Here is a 9450-nt window from a genome sequence, read left to right as displayed (position 1 = left end):
CATTTTTGTCTTAGTTGCATTTGTTTTTCCTTTATTACCAGTCCACTACTGAAAAACCATCAAAAATAAAAAGAGGACCAAAAAGGATTAAGTATCAATATAAAAGTTTTATTCCCAGCCCATAAAAAGGATTGTGGCATTTCTGAACAATAGAACTCTACAAATAAAAAAGGGAAAAGATCATTTATATTCTAGTTCCCTGAAATGAATTTTTGCTTCATTTCCCCCAGACCCTGCATTATTTTCAATAATTATTGTACACACACAATGTAGCTGGAGTTATAGACAAAAATTGATAAGTATAATAGCACTCTGTTGGATCCTATTTTATGAGGGGAGAAGAGTAAGTAGTAAAAGTTACTAGTAATTAAGAATCTGGTACTAAATGAACATAGATTGACTTTAAATGACTACCTGTAGAATGGAGACATTCTGGAGGACAAACCTTGCTATTTAGACAATGCCCACTCATGGCTTTGCTATAAATAACACTCCTGGATTCTAAAAGAATCAAGCTGGAGATTTAAAAAGCCATTAGTAATAGCTGAGCATCTATTCCTGGTAAAGTATTGTGCTAGGTAAACAAAACCTCATTCTCAAGGCACTTGCAAACTAGTACTATAGTACTTAAAAACATACACAATAGTTGAATGAGGCAGATTGTAATAAGATGCAATAAGAGACAAATAAACTACAATGTAATGAAGAGTGATTTATTCATAAAAGAATCCAAGTGAAAGTCTGTTAAAAGATAACTTAATTCTACATCTACTTGACAAATATGTATTGAGTGCCTATCATCTTTGCTAATGTAAGGCACACAGAAATGAACTAAACAGAAGTCTTGATCTTATATACTTTATACTCCAGTAGAGTAACAAAATAAATAGGAAACAAATAAAACAGGAAAAGTAAAATTACCCCTTAGTAAGATGGGCAAGACCTAGAAAGACCTAACTTGTGGGTCAGGGTAACAAAAATTCAGCTCATGAGCGTCAGAGTTAATTTTAAAACTTGAAAGCAAAGAATAAATTTTTAAGGATATGAAAGAATTTCACATCAAAGAAGAATTTTAGAATCAATTTTCGGGAACTCTAGAATTGAATCCAAAACTTGCTGCAATCGGAGAACTGCTTAATTAAAAGAAAGCAGGGTGGGGGTTGTTGTTGGTGGTGGTGATTTTTGATAAGAAAGTGTAGCATTTCTGTTCACTTGCCTACCAACACCCATTCTCCAGAGAGTGGTAGTGGCTGTAGCTGTAGGTGTGATGACCTATGTTCCTTATGTGGCTTACTGATGTCAGGGGTTAGTACAGACCTTGTTCTTAAAATTTTGTAGTTCTAAAAACACATATGCTTAAAATATTGTGTTTTGACCTTTCAGCTTGTCCCTCAGGGACAGGCTCAAAGACTGACCTTTTTTTTTCCCCTCCCCACTCCCTTAGGCTGGAGCAGCTTTCCAGGCAGTAGCCCAGGTTGTCAAAATGTTTACAGACATATACTATCCCTGCCCACATAGAGCAAGGAACAACACACAGGGCAAAAATCAAGTATACCCAAGCATGAGAAAGAGGAGGCAGAGAAAGAAATCTTTTGCAGGAATAAACACTCAAAACAATCACCACATATACTAGGGAAATAGGGAATGCAATGTGCATGCCCAGCGGTGGATATATGCTCAAAAAAACAAAAAAAAAGGAGAGGACTCTAGGCTTGCACGTGAGCCCTGCAGAAGCAGGAGGTGATAGCAAAGGCAAAGCTTTAGCAGTCTGGCCTAGGATTGAAAGATTACTCCAGCTCAGAGCAATGGAAACTAACCAGTGTCAGCGAGGGTGTGGAGAAATTGGAACAGTCCTACATTCAACCTATACAATGGTGAAGCAACTGTAGTAAGGAGGTGGTGGTTCCTCAAAATGAATAAATGATCAAAAAGCAGAATCAGACCTATAAGTACAAAGAACAAACTGGTGGTTGCCAGAGGGGAAGAGGTGAGGGGATGGGCAAAATGGATGATGAGGAAGGATATAGGTTTCCACTTATGGAATGAATAAGTCATGGAGATGAAAGGTACAGCATAGAAAATATCATCAGTGGTATTGTAAGAGCTTTGAATGGTGACAAATTGTCACTACACTGCACCATAGTGCAATGTACAGACTTGTGGGGTCATTATGTTGTACACCTGAAATTAATGTAACATTGTGTGTTACCTATACTCAAATAAAAAAAAAAGTTAAATATAGAAAAATTATATGACCCAGTCATTCCACTCCTAGGTATATGCCCACAAGAAAATAAAACTGATAAATACATGTACATGCATAGCAGTACTATTAACAACAGCCAAAAGGTGGAAACAACCCCAATGTCCACCAGTGGATGAATGGATAACAAATTGTGGTCTATACAGATAATAGATTATTATTCAGGAATAAAAAAATGAAGTACTGATATATGCTAAAATGTGATAAACCTCAAAAAATTAGGCTAAGTGGAAGAAGATAGACACAAAACATCACATATTTTATGATTCCATTTATATGAAATATTCAGAACAGGCAAATCCATACAGTCAGATGCAGACTGGTCACTGCGAGAAGAGGAAAGAGAGGAAGGGGGAGCAACTGCTAAAGGGGTACTGGATTTCTTTTCAGAGTGATAGAAATATTTTGAACTAAATAGATCTGATGTTTGCTGCACAAACACTGTAAATTCACTAAGTGTTACTCACTGAACTAGTCCCTTTAAAGTGGTCAGTTTAGTGTTATGTAAATTTTGTATCAATTAAGAACTGTCATGTAAATGAATTCAGCTTGCCTTCTGTTCCCTCATCAGGCATCATATCCTTTCACTTCTAGGAATACAATCATCAACTAGCTAACAGCATAGGCTTTGACTCTGCTGTCCATTACCTGCACCCTGCCTTTGGCATCTGATGTCTCCTCTTGGCCCCTGAACCCAGGATTAAATTACCCTCCTTGTATTTAGGTTTCCCAATTGAGGGGCTAGAGTTCCCATTGTGAGGTTTCACCTACAGAGAAGAAGGATCATGGGGCTCTTCAAGGATCCTGGGACACTCCTCACACATTAATTTCTCACAATTGTGACAGAACACCTATCTTCTGGATCTTCCCAACATGAGTGAGCAGGTATTAAATGAAAAATCCATTCTAATATTCCAATTTCCTTAGGCCTTTACATCCCTTTCTCTACATTAAACCACAGGGAATTTCCAATTCTCTCACTATAGGCCATCTTTTGGTTCATGTTTCAGCCAACCAAACAAATTTTAGAGTGCTTTCTAACTCACCAAACTAGCCCATTAAATGCAGAATCTCTTAGTAAACACATATTAATAAATTTGGTCTGATAAAACTTAATGTTCCTTCCACCATTATCCCACACCTTTGATTTCCTATACATGTTCCTGATTCCTGTATGTGTACATTAAACTCAAGTAGCTCTTATTGAGTGTAGCCCACCTCCTAATGGGTCACACTTTTTACTTCACCTTTGAGGGCCTGCTGGGACTTAAGTCTCCTTCCAGAGTCTAGATGCAGAGAGGCGGGGTGGCAGTGTGTCATGAGAAGAATCAGTCTTATCTTGCAAGGGAACTGCCTCAGGAGAGTCCATTACCATTTCTTCAGGCAATACAAGGTTAATCCCCTCAGACACCTCAGGCAGAGGCAAAAAAGACATCTGATATCACTGCAGGTGGGGATGCCAATGCCACTGGCGGCTGTGAGGCCACTTCCCCTGAGGGAGAAGGCTCACTGAAATATAGGGTCTCAATGTCCTCAGCTTCATTAGGGTCTTCCTGTATATCCCCAATCCAGTTTATAAGATCCCATTCTTTCCTTTTTTTTTTTTTTTTAAGATTTTTATTTATTTGAGAGTGAGAGAGAGAGCAAGCACAGAGGGAGAGTGAGAAGCAGACTCCCCTCTGGGCAGGGAACCTGACACAGGGCTCAATCCCAGGACCCTGAGATCATGACCTTAGCCAAAGGCAGACACTTAACTGACTGAGCCAGCCAGGTGCCTCGATCCCATTCTTTCCTAATCAATGCTCTTTCTTTAATAGTAGATACTTTGCAAGGCTAAAAAGTCAAATTACATTATAATTCAGCCAATCACAGATGGAATTCTGCATTTGATTTTCACCACTTTAGTCCTGCAGCTACAGGAGATAAGGGTTTCCTTTAGGGCACACATAGGCCTTTAGGTCATTTATGTGGCACTTGAGCTAGGAACTTGAATCCCTGAGCTCATCTTTTTCTTTCTCCACTTTGTCCAAAACATTAGGAGAAATCAATCAACATCATTATATTTGTTACTAAATGTTCTAAAGTATCATATATAGAGTCACTTTGCTCTTTGCTTCTGATAAGTGATAGATTAGAAGTATACAATGCAGATGTTTTCCATGTCACTATTGCCGTATCATGCCATGGATCATCAATGCTCTCTTTACTAAAGGAAATAGTGTCATTCATGTCTTTAAATCTAATAATACTAAGGAGCCAGTTCAGAACTCATAGATATTAGATTATGGAAGCTGAGAAGTCCCAAGACCTGCTGTCTGCCAACTGGAGACCCAGAAAAACTAGTGGTGTAGTTCAAAGCCCTGAAAGCTGGAAAACAAAAGGTGTGGATCCCACTCTGAATCTGAAGGTCTGAGGACCAGGAATGCTGGAGGCAGATCTTTATCCCAACTCAACCTTCAGACAAAAAGAGCAAATCCTCCCTTCCTCCACTTTTTTATTCTATTTAAGCACTCAGGGCTACATGAGGTATGGCACTCTGCTTTACTCAATTCACCAATTCATATACCAGTCTTCTCTGGAAAGACCCTCAAGACACATTCAAAAAATATCAGATATCAGGGACCATCCCATGTTCCAGTCAAGTTGATACACAAAATTTACCATCAGTCTGTCATAAAATTGTACTGAGGAAATTAGAATGTCACTCATCATACAGATGTAAATGTTAAAATGTGAGAGATGTATCTTACAAACCATTGCATGGTTACAGAAAAAGATTTTAAATTTCTTTCTGAATTAATTGAATTAATTTTCTAGGCTCTACAACTTCACATAAGACTAGTAATGGTCACATAAATCACTTCAGTTAGTCTTCAAACATTGTAGAAATAAGATGTATACAAATATCCATATATTCATTTTATTTTTATTTTTTAAAAACGTAGAGAACTGAAAAAAAAAAATCCAGTGAATTGAAACTTTCCAAAGATGGAAACTAAAATAATTCCAGATTCACATAAAAATGCATTTTCTGCCTTTTAATTGAAATGATTAATGCAATTAAGAGTGATTACTTTTTCTAATGAATGCTTAATTTACTCTTTGGGAAATGACATGATTATAACTCATTACCAAATAATTGCATGCTATTTAGTTATTTGTGTAATGCTGTTAATTCATACTAATGAAAAGTACCAACATCTCTAAAGTTAAATTCTAGCCTTCTGTGTAAATACAGTCTCTTTTGATAATAAAACTTAATAAATGTACTCTTTTGTAATTGTCTGATGTTTCTTAAAAAACTACTAATGGGATAGGAAAATTATTTTTGTTTAAAAAAGATATTGATAATGGGGAAGGGATTATGCTGAATTTTACTTACTTGGGATTGTAGACAAATTGTCAGTAAAATAAGTGATCAGTTGGAGTTGGAGTCTAGATTCCTGTTGCTTACCATTGCAGACAAGATCTCTACATGTATGTTGTTTTCCTTTGAGATGATTCTCCCATGGAAATTTTCCATTTTGCTTTGAGTACAATAGGAATGCTTTCTTTTTCCTCTGCTGGAGACTTAGTCTATCCAACAGCCACCATCACCCTGAGATTGTGGCAAAAGGAACTCCAGACAAGCAAAGGCCTCTGCCTTCATTGCTGTCTTGGACTGAGCAGTGACAGTAAATGTGCATGAACATCAGGGCTCACTACACTGCACCACTTTTGAGGGAAAACATCTGTTAAAGTCCTAATGCCACCCAATAATACACCCTGTGGATCTTAGACAAGCTTCTTATCATGTATTAGCTTTAGTTGCTTCATTTATAAGAAGGGAATAACTATAAACTTGGGCTGTTGGGATAAGTAAAAATTGTGTAAGACACTTAGCTCAATTTATGGTAGAATGGCAGTGTTCTATAGATGCCAGAATTTTTAATTATTATAAATAGTCAATGCTAAGTATACTATCCCTAATGGACCGTGATGCACACTATGTATTTTGTAGACTTTGCCTTATTGGGAAGATAAAGTCTAAATGAGGAAGAGGTTCAGTTATAAATATACAAGAAAATGAAGATTTAAATTATAAAGCAGTCAAATTTACACTGGACATTGTGCAATATTATTTTCAAGGTTAAATGCAATCTTTGGCACTGAACCTGCTCTCTCAGTAATAATTTAAATATTATCCTATTTTCAGGAGAAACATAGGAAGATGGTGGAATAAGAGGACCCTAAGCTCACCTCATCCTATGGATACACCTAGAGAACAGCCACTTCAGTACAACTAGCCCAGAAAACAATCTAGAGACTGGCAGGACAGACTCTCCATAGTTAATCACAGGGAGTAGTTCACACTGAAAAGAGTAGGAAGGGCAGAGACACAGTTGGAAATTAAACTCCTGGCAAGACTAAGCACCAACAGGAAGGACACCACAATCACAGAAGAGGGAAAGGAATAGACTCCGCAGCAGGCATCCTCACCACCAGGGGCCCCCACTGGGAAGATGAGTCCTCATAACACTTGGCCTTAAAAACCAGTGGGGCTTAAGTCCATGAGTTTTTTACATCCAGAGGGGCTTAACTCTGGGTACTTTAAAAATCAGTGGGCTTAGCTCTGGGAAAGCCAGAGGGTGATAAGAAACTGAGTCTCTGCTCTTAAAGAGCAAGTAAAACAAAAACCCCACCCAGACAGAGCAGAGAAGCAGCAGTTTAAAAGTGCCTGCTGTACATGGGAAAGAGGTTTATTTACTAATCTCAGAATGTGTGCTGAAGGAACAGGGATTTTTAGGAGACATCTCCAAAGACAAAGGACCTGGGGGAGCACCATTTCTCTCCCCCCACCCACAACCCCAGCCTAGATAACCAGACACCTGCAGAAAAAAACATGAACACTATCCACCTAGCTTACTGTGCCATGTTCTCCTGTAGATCCAGCCCACCCAACCCACTCCATGCAGCAGATGTTCCTCCAAGGGAGCTCCTGACATGTTTCTTTCAGCAAGCAGCCCCAACAGCAGCCAGCACCACTCCAAAATGACTCCTGCCCTGGGGAGAGGGGAAGACTAACACAACAATTTGATTGCAGCATCAGCAGAAGGCTGGAGGCAGACAACTAATCTGATGGCCAGCCCCACCCACCAACAAAAACTTCACAGGGGGCAGTACAAGGAGAAAGCTCCATTATTGGGGTCACTGTAACCCCAGCAGACAGACTGGGAACAATAAACAGATGTCTATCTGGTCTGACTGCAGGCCCTGCCCACCAACAAAAGCCTCTCAGAGGACTATGCAGGAAAAGTGTCTTGCAGTTTGATGTATACACAGCCCTGGCAAATAGGCTGAGGGCAGGCATCTGGTCCGATCCAACCACAAGCCAAGGAAGCCCCAGACTGGCTCCTTAACATCACCAGAACCAAACCCTGCCTGCAACAGGCAAAGGGGGCCATTCCAGATGACTGGACTGAAGACAAATGTGGATCAGTCACAACAGTAGGGTACACACAAAACACATAGGAGATATGCCTGAAGTGTCAGGTTCTGGTGAACAAGGGTATTACATTACAGGGCACCACCAGACTTCTTCATACAGCCACTACTTTCAAGATCAGGACATAGCTGATTTTCTTAGTACATGAAAACAAACACGAAGAGTTGGACAACATGAGGAGACAGAGTAATATGTCCTAAATGAGAGAACAGGATAAAATCACAAAAAAAGAGCTAAATGAAAAGGAAATAAGCAATATGCCTGATAAAGAATTCAAGATCATGGTCATAATGATACTCACTGGATTTGAGAAAAGAGTGGAGGATCTCAGTAAACCTTAAACAAAGAGGTGGAAGATATAAAAAAGGACCAATCAGAGATGAAGAACTCATGAACTGAAATAAAAAATACACTACAGAGAATAAATAGTGGACTAGAGGAAGCAGAAGAAGGGATCAGTGAACTGAAAGACAGGGTAATGGAAAGCAACCAAGCTGAACAGCAAAAAGAAAAAAAAGAATAATAAAAAATGAGAATAGGTTAAGGAAACTCAGTGATGCCATTAAGCATAATAACATTTGTATTATAAGGATCCTAGGAGGAGAATAAAGAGAAAAGGGGATAGAAAATTTATTTGAAGAAATAATAGTTGAAAACTTCCCTAATCTAGGGGAGGAAACAGATATCCAGATCCAGGATGCACAGAGCCACCAACAAAATCAACCCAAGGAAATCCACAGCAAGATACATAGAAATTAAAATGGCAAAAAGTAGTGATAAAGAGAGAATTTTAAAAACAGGAAGAGAAAAGAAAACAGTTACAAACAAGGGAAATTCCATAAGGCTAGCAGCAAATTTTTCATCAGTGAATTTTTCAGCAGAAACTTTTCAGGCCAGAAGAAAGTGGCATGATATATTTAGCAAAAGGAAAAAACCTACAACCAAGAATACCCTATCCAGCAAGCTAATTATTCAGAATAGAAAGAGAGATACATAGTTTCCCAAACAAAAATTAAAGAAGTATATCACCACTATACCAGCCTTCCAGGAAACATGAGAAGAAATTCACTGAGTGGAAAGAAAAGGCCATAATCAGGAGAAAGAAAGTCAGGTAAGGGGAAAATTTCATAGGTAAATACAAACATAATAAAAGTAGTAGATTAATCACTTATAAATCCAGTATGGAGATTAAAGCACATGAACAATGAAATCAATTATATCTATAAAAATCAGCCAAGTGATTCACAGAATAAAAGTAAGTAAAGTATGACATCATATACATAAAATTGGGTGGAGGGAAGTAAACGTTTAGTGCTTTTAGAATGTGTTTAAATATAAGTGACCATCAACATTATATAGATTGCTATATGCATAGGATGTTATATATAAACCTAATAGTAATCACAAGTCAAAAACCTATAATAGATGTGCATAAAATAAAGAGAAAGTAATCCAAGCATATTACTAAAGAAAGTCATCAAACCACAAGGAAAGGGAGAAGAGAAGAAAGGAACAAAAAAGAACTACAAAAAAAAAAAAACAACCACCTATAAAACAAGTAACAAAATGTTAATAAATACATATCTATCAATAATAACTTAGAATGTAAATGGACTTAACACTCCAATCAAAAGATATAGGGTGGCTGAATGGATAAAAAATCAAGACCTATCTATATGCTGCCTACAAGAGACACATTTTA

This window comes from Leptonychotes weddellii, chromosome 4, assembly GCF_054177405.1.
Source record: "Leptonychotes weddellii isolate Sample4059 chromosome 4, ASM5417740v2, whole genome shotgun sequence".
NCBI classification, from domain to species: domain Eukaryota; kingdom Metazoa; phylum Chordata; class Mammalia; order Carnivora; family Phocidae; genus Leptonychotes; species Leptonychotes weddellii.
The sequence above is the reverse complement of the archived record's forward strand: the minus strand, read 5'-3'. Positions refer to the sequence as shown.